This window comes from Aedes albopictus, chromosome 3, assembly GCF_035046485.1.
Source record: "Aedes albopictus strain Foshan chromosome 3, AalbF5, whole genome shotgun sequence".
In the NCBI taxonomy this organism is placed as follows: domain Eukaryota; kingdom Metazoa; phylum Arthropoda; class Insecta; order Diptera; family Culicidae; genus Aedes; species Aedes albopictus.
Genome location: NC_085138.1, coordinates 254,097,574 through 254,114,016, shown reverse-complemented (window position 1 = coordinate 254,114,016; position 16,443 = coordinate 254,097,574). Strand labels below are relative to the sequence as shown.

At 39.4% G+C, this 16,443-nt stretch overlaps 1 protein-coding gene across 4 annotated transcripts in view; it reads right to left on the bottom strand.

Annotated features, from left to right (window-relative positions):
* Positions 1-16,443, bottom strand: part of LOC109424411 (zinc finger protein jing homolog) — a 515,341-nt gene that overhangs the window by 53,947 nt on the left and 444,951 nt on the right. For 2 of the 4 annotated variants that reach the window (XM_062860234.1, XM_029852273.2), the window contains exon 1: positions 10,110-11,485. The exons of the other annotated variants lie outside the window; for them this stretch is intronic. The gene's annotated coding sequence lies outside the window, so the exon portion shown is untranslated. Of the gene's footprint in view, positions 1-10,109; positions 11,486-16,443 lie in introns of those variants that run through there. 4 annotated transcript variants of the gene reach the window in all.

Here is a 16,443-nt window from a genome sequence, read left to right as displayed (position 1 = left end):
ATAAAAATTCAATTTGGATAATAATTCAGGTGAATCAGCTCTCTGTGAAACAATATCCATAACAAATGAAACCATAGCATAGTCTCGTCGTTCTTTCAACGTCTGAATGTTGATCAACATACAACGAGCTTCGTATGAAGGAAGAGGAAAAACTGTCCATCCTAACTTACGCAGCGCATATAAAAGAAATTGCTTCTGTACCGACTCTATACGTTCTTCATATTTTTTCATGTAAGGAGACCAAACAACACTACAATACTCTAATATTGACCTAACGTAAGCAATGTACAATGTTTTTATAGTGTATGGATCTTGAAAGTGATAGCCAAAACGTTTTATAAATGCGAGCATATTGCTTGCTCTGTGAATAATTGTATTATAATGTTCGACAAACGTTAATTTCGAGTCTAAGATAATGCCTAAGTCTCTTACTTTATCACATTTTTCAACATTTTGATTACCTAACTTTATTGAAACATCTGATACACCTCGTTTTCTGCTGTAAGTTATATGATTGCATTTTTTAACATTTAATTTCAGCAAACTTTTAGAGCACCATATGTGGAAGATTTGTATTTCATTTATAAATGTATGGACATCATCTTTATTTCTAATTTCTAAGAACAGTTTCATGTCGTCAGCATATATGAGAATTTTCAGTTTATGTAGTACAAAAGAAATATCGTTGACGTATAAAATGAAAAGCAGGGGTCCCAAGTGTGAACCTTGGGGAACACCAGATGTGACCTTGATTGGTTTTGATTTTTTATCATTGAATCGAACTATCTGTTGACGATCAGTCAAATACGACTCAATCCAGCCGAGGAGCCTAGTCGAAATTCCCAATTCCCATTTTTGCGAGCTTGAAAATCAACAAAGGAATATCCAGTCTATCGAATGCTTTGCTAAAATCAGTGTAAAGTGTTTCAACACGATTACCATTATCCATTGCATTTAAAGAGTAATTAACAAATTCCAACAGATTTGTAGCCGTTGAGCGACCTTTAAAGAAACCATGTTGGGCAATAGTTATTCTATTTTTGATCTGAGAGAAAATATTTTTGGTAATGATGCATTCGAAAAGTTTTGGAATGCATGAAATGATTGCAATTCCACGATAATTTCGAACATCGGATTTTTTACCAGACTTATAGACTGGTATCAAAAAAGATTTTTTCCACTCCAGCGGGAATTTTCCAGCTTCCAGCGACATGTTGAATAACCAAAATAATGGAGTTGTAAGTTCTATTGCTAATGGTTTTAAGAATGATGGTGGAATTCCATCTGGACCTGATCCTTTTGTGGTGTCTAGATCCTTTAATTTATTTAAAATATCTTTAACGTTAATGTGACTAACACCTACATCATTTGGAAAATCAGGGAAATATGAAAAATATTCAAAGTCACGATCGTTGTCAGTATGATTTGTGTAGGTTTCTTGAAAGAATGATGCAAATAGAGTGCAAATATCCTCTGAATTATCTCCATCTTTCTCGTCTAATGTCATTTTGAAGGGAAAGCTTGTTGACTTAAGTTTAGACTTTACATAATTGAAAAAGTTTTTTGGACAGGATTTGATTTCACTTTCGGTTTTTTCGTTATAATCTGAAACAGCGGAAGAAATTGCTGTATTTAGTTGATTGCAGATATTCAAATACTTCGTCAAATTATCTTGATTTTCGCATTTTCTGTAGGTTTTATGAGCCTTTTGCTTTCGATTCTTTAAATTTAGAATTTGTTTGGTAAACCAAACAGGATTTTTGGAGTTGTAATTGCGTCGCTTTTTCATGAGTGGAACTTCTTCTTTAATAATATCTGATAAAATTTTATAAAAGACATCCACAGCGCAACCAATATTTGTCTGACTCCTTAAAACGGATTGCCAGTTAGCCCTATTTAACTTAGTCTTAATGTTGTCAAAGTTTGCTTTATTAAAATCCAATACATTTTCGAATTCACAGTCAAAGGGGTTACAATTATTATGTACAAATACAGAGTACTCAATTGCCGTATGAAATATTTCATTTTTCCATAAAGGATCAAGAGATTCAGTCACACAGAAATCTTCATGTATATTTGTAAGTAAAAAATCCAAGAAACAGTTTTGTCCATTTTTTACGTGATTTATTTGATTAAGTCCCAAGTTGGCAATTTTCTCAAAAATAAATTGTAATGTGTCATTATCACCAACGACTGGCAGAAGAATACTCTCATTTTCTGCATCAGCAATAAAGTCTGCACCGCGCTGATTGAAGTCTCCGTATACATGTACTTTATATTCAGGAGGAAGCTGAGATACAATTTTATCAGCTGCTTCAAAGAACTTCTCATATGTTGATTTACATGCTAGATCAGGTGGAAAATACACTGAAGCGAAAATGTGAGTTTCCCCATTAATATGAGCTTTAACCCACACATGTTCGAACTCCTTAAATTTAGGCGAAATTATTTGTTCTGAATTATATTTGGTAGAAATTGCGACTACTACTCCTCCGCCAGATTGTCTTTTGGTTAAAACTAAATCACGGTCACATCTGAACACGTTAAAGTTGCTACCAAAAGCTTCTTCATTTTTAATACCATCGTTCCAACTAGTTTCAGTGCCCAGTATGACTGAAAAATTTGAACTTAATATATTATTATATATTGCATTAATTTTTGGTACACGGAACACGAGGTACAGTGCTGGGAGAAAGAATTCCTCAAGGCGGGTCCAAATGTCCAATTTGAAGTGGGTGTCGGGCTCGTTTGTGGAAACTGGTCATCAACCGGATATGGATTCAGCGTTTCACCCTTTTGAAACCTAATTCCATGTTGTTTTTTAACTGGTGGCTTGGAGAATGTAGCTTTCGCAGCTGCGAGTAAATCCTTATCCGGAGGTAGAAACGTAGTAACTGGTTGGCGAACGCTGTCGTTGTTGTAATTGTAGTAACTGCAGCTGGGAGTGTTTTCCCTTTTGTCTTTGCTCATTTTAGAATTTTTGCTAGTGCTCAAGTGATTGTAATCCTTTTTATCGCTTAAATTTGGGCGTGCTTTACCGTTTGAATATACCGAACTGCTGTGCCGCTGTCTTCTAGCCTTTCTTCGTCTTCTGGCCTTATCTTTTGCTTTTTGCTGGTTTTCGCGACGCTGCTGACGAGCATCATAATCTGTCCAGTCAGATCGCCAGACGTTTTTGGAACCTAGCTTGCGCCAACCAGATTTTTCAGCATTTTGTGATTGGGCCAGATCCATTTCCACCGAAGTTTGAGCTAATTCGTCCATCAAACTAGGGGGTTTCGTCGATGAAGAAAAGCGTGCATTGCAGATATTGGTGTCCAATGTATTAATTGCTCTAGCAAGCGACTTTACTTCCTTCAAAACGTCGCTTTCAACCGTTTGTGCGGCTTGCAACTGGCTTGAGTTATGCTCGTTGCAATGAGCAGCCATCTCTATAGTCAGGCTGCTTAAATTTTGTACTTCGCTGCATATAGACTTAAGTTCGTGCGACAAATCGTTGGTAATATTTGTTAAATAATCTTCAACTCGCCGCTTAGTTTCTTCTATTGATGAGTTAACGAGGGAAGTTAGAAGATCTTTTAAATCTCCAAGTCCATCAGCGGCTATGGCACCTTTATTTCCATTTAAAGTTTGCATCGACAACTTTTTCTTTATGTCGATGAGCAACCCCTCCATGCGATCGACTGCGTCGTGTAACACGTCAACTTTGTTTTGCTGACTGAGGCGGTGGGTAACCTCTGTGTTGTTATGCTCGAATTCAGCTAGCTGCGCCTGCTGCTTCACTAGCGAGTGGAATTCAAAATTTAGTGATACAAGTGTTTGGCACGAACTGCAGCAAGGCAGAACAAAAGACTGTGCGTCCACTTTTTTCTCCTTTTTTCGCAATGAGATGCGTTGAGTAGTTAAGCCCAAGCAGGATGGGTGAAATATGCGCGAACATCCCACACAGGTCCACATTACGGAATCGACGACAGAGTCTTGGGCGCAAATTTCACAGCTCATATTGACTAATTAATTGAACGGCACACAAAACGATACGCGCGGGTATGCACAAATAAATAAATATAAAAAACAACAACGATAAGCGCGCGGCTCGGACCGAATTAAAAACGCGTCTACTTTGACTGACGGTCACTAAAGAATGATTCGGGATAGTTTTCCAACAGTTTTTCTCGGAATGTTTGCAGAAGTTCTTCCAGAGACAGTTTTCAGATATTTCTCGTTGATTTCGTACGTTGTTTCTCCCGGAATTCCTTTTAGAGATTTTCAGATATAGTTTTTAAATTTCCTAAATATTTCCTCCTAGGATTAGTCCCAGAACTTTTTTCCAAGATTCTCTGTGAATTTCTTGCAAGAAATCTCGTAAGTTATCCTAGGAAACATTCCGAGAGAAACTCTTTGAAAAAATCCGGCAGAAATTTTTAAAGAAATCCCAAAAGGAGCTTCCAGAATCTCGGGATAGTTTCTGGTAGAGATTTCGGGAAGAGCTCTGGGAATAATCTGTAAGAAAATAATCTCAGGTGGATCACTGCAAGAAATGAGATAATCAACTAAGAGGAAAAGCTTTGAAAATATCCGAATAAAAAACACGGGAAGAACTCCATGAAAAATACCAGCAGTAGCTCTTGCAAAAATCCCAGAATACTTTCCGAGAAATCTTAAGAGATAGTCCAGGATAAATTCTGTTAAAACTCTGAGAGACATCCCAGGATCAACACCGGAAGAAATCTTCTGAGGGGAGTCCTGGAAAAACTCCGAGAGAAATCTAAAAAAAAAAAATCCGAGAACCTTTGGGAAATATACCAGCTGAAACTTCTGTAGCAATCCAAGGAGAAACTCTAGAACAAAGGTATCGGAATTTTTTTTTAAGAAATCAGAGAAGAAACTTCGGAAGAAATCCCGGAAGGGATTCATGCAAAAAAAAATAGTGAAAAACTTCTCAAAAACCCTTGGAACAACTTTAGTAGAAAACCCAGGAATAACTCCTTTTAGAAACTCTAACAGAAATTTCGCGACAACATTTGTGGTATATCCTGAGAGAAACTCTCGGGAGTAATCCTGGTAGAAACCCACGGAAACTTTGGGAGCAATACTGGGAAATCATCTAGAGAAATTCTCTATTAAGATACGAACATTCTCAAGGAAGAATCTCGGGAAGAATGTTCGAATCTTGGAAAAATGCTGTTAGGAATCCGATTCAAAAAGGAATACCAAGACAAATGGCGTAAAAAAATACGGAAGAAATCTTGTAAAAAAACCCTAACGGAATTTCTCGAAAAATCTTTGTAGCCGATTTTCTAGATGGATAGACTACCACTACATAATCGACATGTTTTTTATGCATACCCACGATGCAGTAAACTCTGTACACCTAGCTGTAGGCTCTATTTCTGAGTATATCTACAAGTAATAAAATTCCATACTTTCTATTCATACGACCCATTTTTTTTTGTCGATGCAAAATTTTCGTGAGTATTCCCCGAGTATTCTAGGGTTTTCCCTGTTTAATAAAATTCCCTGAGAATTCCCGGTTTTCCGAGCATAACTCCAGACATTCTTCCTTGAGCTATTCCAGAAGTTCTTCCGAAGATTCTTACAAAAGTTCCTCTAGGAAAAGATTCTCCGGAAAATCTTCCCCAACAGAACATTCTCTGGGAATTCTCACGGAAGTTTCTCCAACAATTGTTTCGGATGTACTTTCAAAAAATCATCCGAAATTTTATGCAGGAAGTTTCCAGTTAATTCTTTTCAAGCGTTCTCAAAAATTCCTTTTAAGGAAAATCTTTCCCGGGTAACTCTTACACAAGTTTCTATGGGAATTCTCTTTTGGAAGTTCCTTTGAATACTCTTCCGGTAGCTCCTCTGGATTATCTTCGGGAATTTCATCAAGAAACTCCTACCTTTTTTTTTTTCAAAAATTTCTCCGAAATTTCAGAAATTCTTCCGAAAGTTATCTGTAGAATTCTTCCGAAAATTCCTCTGAGATTTTTTGTTTTGAAAATCTTTTGGGAATTCTGAGTCGTTTTTTTTTAATTGCTCCAGTTCATTTCGAAAATATTCCATAAAATTCCTCCCGGGAGGTTTTTTTTCGGAAGTTCCACCGATATGTTTATTTCAGTAATTATTGCATAATTCTTCTCTAGCACTTCTTCTGAGCATTCTTGAATTCTTGCGGGCGCTTGCTTCTCAAGGATTTCCGCCTGGGATTTTCCAGGATTTTCATCCTTTCCACGATCCCTTCTGGAATTATTCATGGAGAATTGCCTGAAATTCCTTCGGAAGTTTCTACTATAATGGAAAACGTATTCTATTCTTGTAGGACTCCTTCATGAACACTAGTTTAGGGACGTTCAAAATTATTCTATATTAACAACCGGTAGAATAATATAGAAATTACTGGGACAACTCTTGTCGAATGGGTTCTTACATAGGGTGACTTTGGGTACTGTCGGTCAAATTTCCGGAAACTTGCCGTATGATTCGCTTCGGTAGGAAATGTTTTAAGGTCAACGTTGAGTTCAACAGGTTTTGGAAAGCAGCCCATGACGAGGATAACAAAGTTGCTGGAAAGAGCATAGATCCTTACATGTATTGAATAATACCTGCTGCATGTATTTATAAGGATTCCTAATTAGTACTTGATGAAACTACTAAAAGACAATTCACACCGTCTTCAGCCAGAGGCTGCAAAGACTGAACGTGAACACATTACTAACACTAGACAACGGACAACACGCGGAACACCCAGTGGTTCAGTGATGAATTCCAGATTTTCTGATAAAGAATTTAGGAACTCCTACAAATAGCTCTTAGACTAAATGTTATTTTGAACGAATCTCAGGTTTTGTTTGAGAAGCAGACTGTAGTATTTTCTGAACGTTCTCTGTGAAAACCTTCTGCAACAATTTCGGGAAAAAACGTGAAGAAACTCTAGGGAAAAAATTCTAGATGACCCTTCAATCTTCGTCATGCTTTTGCTAAAGTTCACCCCGTTGACGTAGTGTACGCTCAGCGTTTCTATCTGAATCATAATAATCTCAGTACACGACTAGGCAAACCTTTAAAAAATTGTCAGGGGAAGTCCAACATAAATTCTTGGATAAAGTCTTGATAGAATTATTGAAATAAAACGCCATTTTCCTAATGAAATTCCGGAAAGAGTTTACAAATAATTTCCACGAGAATCACTGAAACATATCGCAAAGAAAATGCGGAAAAAATGTTGGAGCAATTTCCATAGGAAATAACAAAAGGATTGTATTTTCCGAAGAAATTTTCAATGATTTCCCAAAGATTGTTTAAATAGATCTCCCTACGGATTTACAGAAGAAATTCCCAAACTAATACAGAAAATAAAGCATGCTGAAGGAATTGTGGAATCTCTTCTTAAATGAATTGAATTTTCCAAAGACATTTCTAAAGGAAATTCAAAACACACCCTTGTAAAAACGTTTGGGACAACTTCAAGAGGAATTATCAGTCAGTGTAATCTCTGAATTGATTTTCGGAGAATTTGCGTTGGAACTCCTATAAGAATTTACTCGGAAACTTTTAGAGAAACTCCCATGCATCTATTGAAAGAATTCTCGAAGGAACTGGAAGGAACAGTTATTCTAGGAGAAAATTAGCCAAGAAACTCCTGCGAGAATCGAATCGAATCGATTCCCGATCCAAATGCTGTGAGAAGTTAAACCCGTAGAACAGTTTCGTTTCGTTTAGATCGAAATTATTCGAAAAAAATAGAATTTAAAACGAACCGGTAGAACTCTTGTTGGTTTATTTAACTGTCAAAATTTGGAATGGAACGTGACCGCTAAAGGGACCTTAGCGCTACGTTTTCCAATGACATCGACTGAGATTAATTAGATAGGAATTTAGTGACGCTGCTGCTATTGCGATAGAGTAAAACTTACTGATTTTTTTTAAATATCAATATTTTGCTTATTTCTCCACGTTTAGTATAACGCAAAAATCTAAATCAACTCCAAAGTATCTCACAATGTATCTTTATCGATGGATGAATTTGAGTACTTTCTTTTGACGAGTTTTGGCCAGCCTTCGGTCACTGTGCACTGTTTCACTACAGAAGCTTATTATAATAATAACGAAATACTATTTTCTTGGCAGAGTGTTTAAAACAACCCCCATGAGTATTCATACAATTGTAGAAAAAAACTTTTTCCCCATGTTACCTTTTCTGCATTCTTGGTTCTATGAGATACAAAGTTCTGTTTTAGTATATTTCACCACCTGTTCACCTGTTTTAGTATTTATTCTTTATTTCTTTTCACCATCTTCAGTTTAGTAGCACACAACTTCCACCATTGGAAAAAAGATATTATACTAAAGTATAATTATCCACATAGGTAACCCCGACGGGAATTCAACGAGCTATATTAATTGGCAGTCCCACTGCTATGTTCTCGAGATGTCACTTAATGTGTTTCTTTTCCACAGAAACTTAACATATTTTGCCTTTTTATGGTGTTTTGCTTTTTTATAACATTTTTTTAAACTCTTTTTTCATTGATTTTTTTCCTTTTCTAACATAGGACACAATGTACTCGTTGATAGCTTCACTCATCTTCAGTATAGTGCTTCCACCTTCGTTTTCAGTATTTCACTTAAGGTAATAAGTTGCATCTCGTAAATCCTGCCTGACTGTAGTCGAACGCATCATTATCGAAATTGGTAATCCCGCATCTTTTTCGTTAATCCTCTTGCTGCATCACACTCACACACTGTTTTATCCATGGTTTTATTCTTCACTATTCCGAGCCGCAGGGGGCGGCCAATCCAGGAGAAAATCAACTAGTTATGCTCGCCGTCGATAGGCCACCATTTTGACGATTAGGTTGTGAAAGCCATGTGCATGTGGCAGCGAGGTTTGCCGTAGGTTCACCGATATCGATCTTTTCTTTCTCGTGCCGTCGTTCTTACACTTACTTCAAGAATCATTATCTTCATTCACTTGGGTAACACTAATCATACGGTGCACACTGAACAGGTGAACATGTATTTCCTTTGATGGTTTAATTTACGCCTATGGCTTTTTGGACGTTTCACGCACTATAGCACTCGTTCTAAGTGAAGCAGCTTTTTTCATTCAATAATTATCGATAATAACGATCTTGCTGCTGTATTCCTACATTATTTTTTGCAACATATCCAGCAGTAGAACGTATCAGCGATTAATCAGTAGCAGCGCACAAAATTCATACCATTTATCGAGATGTAACGGTACACTTCCAGATCAACCGTGCTAATGCCGCACAGTAGAGGGGTTCCGAAAGGCAAAAAAAAGCCCATAAAGAATCACAGTTCAAAACGAACAGGGCGATGAAGAAAATAAAACCTCGCGCCAAAATGTATCATCACCGACGACCGAACATAAGGGAAACGTTCCGATTTTTCTACATACATTTCTCGCTCTCCTCGGCTGCTTCCATCCAGGCAGACACCGAATGTAATAAAAATAAAACATCAAACAGGCCAAACAAACCCAAGGAAACAAGAATGATAAGAAAACCCACCGAAAGAACAATCAAGAAAAGCGAATTTCGAAGCGAAAGCGAAGAACCACCGTGTGTAAGCGAGGCGCGTCACAGGTAAAGAAGAGCGCCGAATGGCGTGTGAAGACAGAGAGAACGGGAGAAAGACGAGATAGTGGCAACCTGACCAGCACTATGGCCGACGGGATGGACGTGGCCGTTGCAACGGAGGGGAAGCTGAACGAGGAAAGAAGAATGGGTAGCGAGCAGCCGTGCCTGCTTCTTCATCGTCGGTGAAGTCACGTCTTCGTGACCTTGGCTGTTTAGGTACAATGACCGCTTCTCTTCGCTTCGTGTACACACTTTTTGGCCACACTATTGCGCTTACTTTCTTCTTTCTTCCATAATTTCCTCCCCCAACATTTGGCGGTATATTTGCCCAATTAAAATAAACTTTTTCTCACGGTTCATAGCCCCGCCACGCACGGAGCTTAGCGTGGGATCTACTTATTCACAACAAATCGATTTGCTTTGATCAATCAATGATAATCTTCTTCTTCGCGGAACAAAAACAATTTCATGAAATTGACACCCCAGAAAAGCGCATTCGTTTCGTACCCGAAGTCGTATGAATGGGCCGATTGTGGGGCCACTGTGTGCATCAGCATCCAAGATCGGGCACAGATCGGCCACGATCGGCGGGCGGTCGGCTTCTAATCGAGTCAACACGATCACACACTAATTCGCGAACGGACCCGAACTAACTGCTGCTCTTCGTCGTCGACGTCGCGCGCGACCACGGCTCTCGGCCGGAGGTTTTGTGGAACTTTTTTTTAAACAACGTTTGGCATTGACATACCAATCGGGGTTCGGTTTTCAACAGCGACGACCGGAGCACTGCATTTCGGAAGGTTTGTTCGGTTCACTCCGCACGCTAGACGAGTCGCGACGATACTGTTCGTAGCAGGCGAGACCAACCACGAACGGAGCGACAGTGGAGCGCTAACTTCGTCCGGAGAACCCGAACAGGACACGAGTCGATGGACGGTGAATGCAACAATGAATCGTGAAAGTCCGTACACTCACGAGTGTTCGGTAGTTCGATCTCGCTCTAGAGACCCGAAGCCTGTTGTAGTGCATTTTGAAGCAAAGGGTGGGTGTGGAGTGGCTTTTGTTTGGGTGAGTGAGTTCTCCCTTATGGTGGACGGGGGTCCACCAGACGGGTGAGCTCTTTCCACCTCAAAACAGTGGAAGTGTAATCATATGATTTTGTATGCAGCTGAACTGAGCTCTTTTGCATGCATGGATGGGCGCGGATCCGAGCGCAACCCGTCACTCACACAAACGAACCTATTCGAGAAAATCTCTCTGATTGAGTGAGTGGTTGGAGAGAGCGAGCGTACGGCATGGTAGTGGTGAGAGAAATTCTTATGATTTCGTTACATAAACATGACTACGGCGAACGGGATGGGACGGGTGAGTGGGTTATTGGGTTTAGGAGAGGACCGGGGTTTCCGTATGCTACCCGACCCCTGCTTTCCGCCGCCTTGGGTTTCGTTTTGCCTAAACTTTATCATCACCACCATACGCGGCTTACATACAGTACTACAGACTGACTGAACGTGCTTATTTATGATCTCGTCAGTCGTCGGTGTATTCTTCCTGCTATACAGTTTATACCGAGAGCAGCCTTGGACGATGCCAATGGAGGAAATTCTTTGGGTGGGAGACGTGAAAACTGGTTCTTTCCTTTATGAAAGTGTTTTCTGGGTAGTTCGATGCATGTGGTACATGGAAGAAGTTTCGACGTATGTAGAAAGAAATTATAAAGACCCATTTTGTATCAATAATGTTAACGATAATGAGACTAATTAGCATTTCTCTTCAACTCTCTTTATTAGAATCGAGGAAGGTTCTACATTTTGGTTCAAAATCTGGAGATTACTCCTTTTTTATAGTAACTTATAGCAACTTGTCATAGGAATAGATACCTGTTTTCTCTTAACCCTCCTTTGGCATTAGGGTCATTTTTGACCCAAACCGTACACTACACCAGCGAGCTGTTCCCAACGTGATGCAAAAGGAAGGTTAAATAAGTTTTACGGCAAACTTTGTGCTCTTAGCACTGAAGACAGGAGAATCTTTACAGTCCCCGGAATTCTCGAAGGGTTTTAAGCTAGAAAGAATCCCCGAGGAAATCACAGGAGAAATACCTGCAGGAGTTCAACAGGGCAGCTCCAAAGGTATTCATGGAGGAATCTCCGAAGGAATTACAAGCGGAAGCTCCGAAAGAATTCTAAGAAGAATCCCCATAGGAAGTCCAGAAGTAATCTCCAAAGAAATACAAGAAAGAATCCTTGAAGGAACTCTAGGAAGAATTTTCGAATACCATGAGAAATTTTCGAAGGAATTCTAGGAGAAATCGCCGCAGAAAACCAAGAAGGAAATCCCAAAAGAATATCTGGAGGAATCCTGGAGTAATTCCATGCGAAATTTTTGAAGGAATTTTAGGAAGAATCTCCGATGGAAATCTAAGAGGAATCACCAAAGGAATTCAAGGACGAATCCACGAAGAAATATCAAGATGAATCCTCGAAAAAATCTCAGGAGGATTCGATGAAGGAAGTCCAAAAGGAATTCCCAAAACAAATCCAGATTTTTTAAAAGGAATTCGAAAAGAAATCCTCAAAGTATTTCTAGGAGGAACCATTGAAAAATATCCAGAAGAAATCCTCATAGGAATTCCATGAGAAACCCCTGTAATAATTCTAGGTGTTTCCACAGGAATTTCAAGAGGAAAACCCGAAAGAATTCCAGGAGGAATCTCCGAAGAAATTCGGGGAGGAATTCCCGTGTGTCAGGAAAATCCTTGAAGGAAGTTCAGGAGGAATTCCCAAAAGAATTCCAGGAGAAATCCCCGAAGAATTTTAAGGAGGAATCTTCGAATTAACTCCAGGAGGAATCCTTGAAGGAATTCCAGGAGGAGTCCCCGAAGGAAGTCCAGGAGAAATCTCTGAAGGAAGTCCAGCAGGAATACCCGACGGAATGCCAGGAGAATTCTCGAAGAAATTGCAGGAGAAATCCCTGTTGGAACCCTGGGAGGAAACTCTGAAGAATTTCCAAGCGAAATACTACAAGGATTTTCAAGAGGAATACCCATAGGAAGTCCTGTAAAAATCTCCGAAGGAATTCCAGGAGGAATCCCGGAAGGAATTCTAGGAGAAATCAATGAAGCAATTCCATAAGGAAACCCCAAAGAAAAACCAGAAGGACTTCTGGAGCAAATCCAGTAGGAATCTCCGATGGAATTCTAAGAGAAATCACCAAAGATATTTCAGGAGGAAACCCTGAAGAAATTTCAGGAGAAATCCACGTTAGAATGTCAGGAGAAAGCCCCGAAAGAATTTCATGAGGCATCTATGAAGGATGTCCAGGCGGAAAACCCGAAAGAATTCCAGGAGAAATCCTCAAAGGAATTCCAGAAGACATTCCAGAATGAATTCTAGGAGGAATCCCCAAAAGTAGTCCAAGAGGCATCCCTAAATGAAGTGCAGGAGAAATCCCTGGAGGGATTCCATAAGGAATTCAGGTGGAATTTCCGAAGGAATTCTAAGAGAAATCACCTAACCAATTCGACGCAATATTAGAAGGAATCCACGAAAGAATTTCAGGAGGAATCTTTGAAGGAAGTCTAGGAGGAATCCCCGAAAAAAAATACAGGAGAAATCTCTGCAGGGATTCCAGGGGAATGCTCGAATAAATTCCGGTAGGAATATCCAAAGGATCTCCAGGCGGAATCCTCAAAGGATTTTCGGCGGATAATTCTGGGTAGGGGGACGGATTAGCTGGAGGTATTCTCTTAAGATTCCTGGAAGAAATCCAGAAGGAAATTCTTGAGGAATTATTGTAGAAACTCCATCAATTATCAATCAAGAATATCCTGATTTTAATCCTAAGGGAATTAATGAAGGAACTCCTACAAGATTCCTTGAAGCAACTGCGGTAGGAATTCCTGAATGAGCTTCTGGAGAAATCTCCGATGTAACTCCTGGAGACATCAGTGAGTCTTCCTGGAAAAATATCAATCTACAATCTGAAAGAACCCCAGGAGCGATACCTGGACGAACTTCTAGAAGAATTCTTAAAGGAACTTCCCGAGCAATCCCCTAAGGAATCTTGGAAGGAACTCTTATAAAGGAATCCCTGAATAAACTTCTGGGGTAAACCCTGAATTCTCCTGGAGGCATTCTTGGATCTTCGTATAAGATTCTCTGAAGGAACTTCTGTGGAGATTTCTGAAGGAACTTCTGTAGGAATCCCTGAAGAAATTCAGGAGGAATCTCTGGAGAAACATCTAAAAGAATCCCTGGAACTCCTGGAGGAATTTCTGATGGAACTCCTGGAAAGAGTTGGAATTACTAAAGGTACTTCAGAAGAAATGCCTGCAGGAGCTCCAAACTAATTTTCAAATACCTCCTTCAGGAATTCCTGTAAAAACTTCTTACGGGATTCCTGATGGATCTCCAGGTGGCATTTATGAATCTTCCTAGAAGAATCTTTAAAGGGACTTCTGGAAGGATACATGAACGAACTCCCGTTGAAATAGCTTACGGAACTTCTGAAGGAATTTCTAATGAACGCCTGGAGGCATCCCTGAATCCTCCTAGAGCTATTAGGGAGATCCCTGAGAGATCACCGAAGAAATTTCTAGAGCAACCCTTGAAAGAACTCCTGAAAGAATCTCTGAACAATTTTCATGAGGCTTCCCGAAGTCATCTCTAGAGGAATCCCCGAAGAGATTTCAGGAGGGATTCTTAAACAAATTCCAGGAATTTCTGAAGGATCTCCTGGAGTAATCTCTGAGGAGGCTCCACCCCATTACCCCGAACGCCATTACCCCGAACGCCACTACCCCGAACGCCATTACCCCGAATAGGCCACTATCCCGAAAGCCATTACCCCGAATGGGTCATTACCCCGAAAGCCATTTCCCCGAAAGCCATTACCCCGAAAGGGTCATTACCCCGAATCGTTCAGGAGATCACCAAAAAAGTGGTGACCGATTAGAAGTTGATGAAGGTGGTTATAAGTTAGAAAAGGGTAATCAGTAACTAGTGTACTGCCCCAACTCGCATAACAGTCCCATCTTTGCTGGGATTCCTATTCATATGGGACAGTTATGCGAGTGGGGGCAGTGTTGGTATGAATACTCTTCTCCATCCTATGCCCCTATGTTAATTTTATTCTTAAACAGACGATTTAGCTATAGATTTTTTCCGTTTTCTTTTTGTAACGAGTAAAAAAAAAATAAAAATAAAACACAAATCAAATAGCTCTTATTTACTTCGTTTTAGATAGCATGACAATGGGAGCACATTGTTTAAGATAGGTTCCGTTTCGCTTAGGTTTCCGTATGTTGTGATTCATGCAAAAGTAAAGTTCGTGAAAATGAAAGCAGCCAACGCAATGAAATTAAGAAGACAAGTAAAGACAAATTTTCCATATTTTAAACTAGCTGCTCTTTTGAACTTATAGCTATGGCTATAAAAACTACAAGTATTTCAAACTGATATTTTGCCTTCTTTTAAAAGTTGGTTGGCCTCAAGCACGATTGTAAACTGGTGGCAAACGATTGTGCTGGTTATCAAACTACACTTCTTCAAATGTTTGCCTTCTTTTAAAAATAGGCTGTTCTTTTGAGATTGCAGTTTCCAACCGTGTACTATTGCAGAGTTGTTTGGTAGCCAAACTGTTAATTTCTTTATAGAAATGTTTCCTTCTTTTCATCAGAAGCTGTTCTTTCGAGTTTGAGTGTTACGTAGTTTATTTGCAGACGAATAACTATAACTCCATAGCTTATTTGTTCATCTTTGAATATTAGGCTGTTCTTTCAAGTAAAATTTTTCAGAATTGACTTGCGGCCAAACTGGCAACTAGATTTCTTTTGATTTTCTTTTGATTTTAATGATCATTTTCCAGAACATCAAGCCCTAAAATTGTTTTCTGAGTATTTTTTTCAAGATTGTAGTACTGGACTGGATTTCAGATATTCAGTTCAGTTCACTTAGCAAGGTAGATCCAGCATCGTTGGACCAAATTTACTATTTTTTTTTTCTGGCGACTAAACTGTAGCTTTTCTTTTCATGAAAGGCTGTTCTTCTAGCTGCACCCTATATAGTTTACTGGGAGTGAAAGCTGCTTACTGTATATGAGATTTGCCCTTCTTCAATTTATAGGCTGTTCTTTCTAGTTACGTCGTTACCGGGTTGATTGACGACATATCTCTATTAATTCCATCTGGTGTTTTTCCTTCTTTTAAAGTTGGGCTGTTCTATCGACTTATATTGTTACAGAGTTGTTTGGTAGACATGTTGCCCTTTGCAGATTTATGTATAGGGGCCGTGCATGAACTATGTAAGTAGAAGAGGGTCTATCCAAATTCTAAGCTCTATACAAATTTACAAATTTTTGTATGAACAATTCGTGGACTTCGTGGCCGAGCGGTTAGCGGCGTTAGTCGTTTAGGTATCTCGCATGCCTCGGAGTGTGGGTTCGATTCCCGCTCCGGTCGAGGAAAACTTTTCGTCAAAACAGAAAATACTCCACTGGGCCACTGAGTGTTATACGTGTTGTCCATTGTCTAATGTTAGTAATGTACAGTCTGTGCGGCCTCTGGCCGAAGACGGTGTAATTGTCTTTTAAAATTCTACGATGAGGAGGGGGAGAGGACCGAGGTGACCAAAATTCGGTCTACGTAGTTTATGAATGGTCTCATAGGAGAATTGCCCTTCTTTAATTTATATGCTGTTCTTTCTAGTTATATCCTTGCAGACCTTATTGGCGGCCAACCTATCAATCACATTTTTTCACATTTAAGGAATGTTTTTTAAGTTACACTGTTATAGAGTTTTATTACCAAATGGTCTATTCCTCCTTAAAAGATTTATTCTTT